Source organism: Octopus bimaculoides, chromosome 7 (genome assembly GCF_001194135.2).
Source record: "Octopus bimaculoides isolate UCB-OBI-ISO-001 chromosome 7, ASM119413v2, whole genome shotgun sequence".
NCBI lineage: Eukaryota > Metazoa > Mollusca > Cephalopoda > Octopoda > Octopodidae > Octopus > Octopus bimaculoides.
This window is the reverse complement of record NC_068987.1, coordinates 86471233-86472513: the sequence shown is the minus strand read 5'-3', so window position 1 is coordinate 86472513 and position 1281 is coordinate 86471233.

Sequence of the window (1281 nt, the reverse complement as noted above, 5' to 3'; positions counted from 1 at the left end):
ATGTATATACACGTGCGTATATAGATGTATGAGCGTGCATGTGAGAATGTGCGCATATAGGCGCGTTTTGCCCTTATAGGTTTTTCACACTTTCTTCTGTATTTTGCGTTCAGTCCTGTTTTTTTCTTGAGCATATTCGTATATTGACCTATGTATGGACCTTTATTGCGCGCGTGTGTATGGGTGTGAGCGTGTTGCGCGCGCGCGCGCGGGTGTGTATGCGGGTGTACCCGTGAATGCGGGTATATATATATATATATATATATATATATATATATATATATAATTGGCGAATGTGTGGGTGAGAATGTGTGTGTGTTTCAAGCGTGGGTGGATGAGTATATGCATATAGGCGCATGTACGGTTTGGTGCGTTTACGCGAATACTATGGACTTTTTTTACTTCCTTACCATTACTCCCTCCCCTCACGTAGCGGTCATTCTAATAGCCTTTTGTTTTAATAACGGTGAACCACACAGTAATTTCCTTTCGTTTAACGATCATTTTCATAGGAATTTTCAATGGCCAGATAACTGAAGAAATGGCGGCGTGGGTTTCCGCCCCGGCATCCTAAACTCGGAGTTTTATCATGGGTGCCGAATAAGCGTCATAATTTTACAGATATATATATAAATTTAACAAAATGAGATTAAAATATCCGAGGCCGTGAAAGATTTGAAAACATTAATAAAGAGGTCTTACAGCTGATTCCAGGGTATTTTATATATCCCTTCATCAGAGACGGTGCGAGAAAATGGTTATGCAATAGTTATTATAGAGAAGATATGAAATACAGAGTGAAGTGGAGGAATGAAAAACATATATATGTATATACATACATATGTGCATATATATAAATATTTACAGGCGCAATAGTGGCTGTGTGGTAAGTAGCTTGCTAACCAACCACATGGTCCCGGGTTCAGTCCCACTGCGTGGCACCTTGTGCAAGTGTCTTCTACTATAGCCTCGGGTCGACCAAAGCCTTGTGAGTGGATTTGGTAGACGGAAACTGAAAGAAGCCCGTCGTATATATGTATATGTATATGTATATGTGTGTGTGTATTTGTGTGTCTGTGTTTGTCCCATTGCTTGACAACCGATGCTGGTGTGTTTATGTCCCCGTCACTTAGCGGTTCCGCAAAAGAGACCGATAGAATAAATACTAGGCTTACAAAGAATAAGTCCCGGGGTCGATTTGCTCGACTAAAGGCGGTGCTCCAGCATGGCCGCAGTCAAATGACTGAAACAAGTAAAAGAGTAAAGAGTAAGAGTATATAT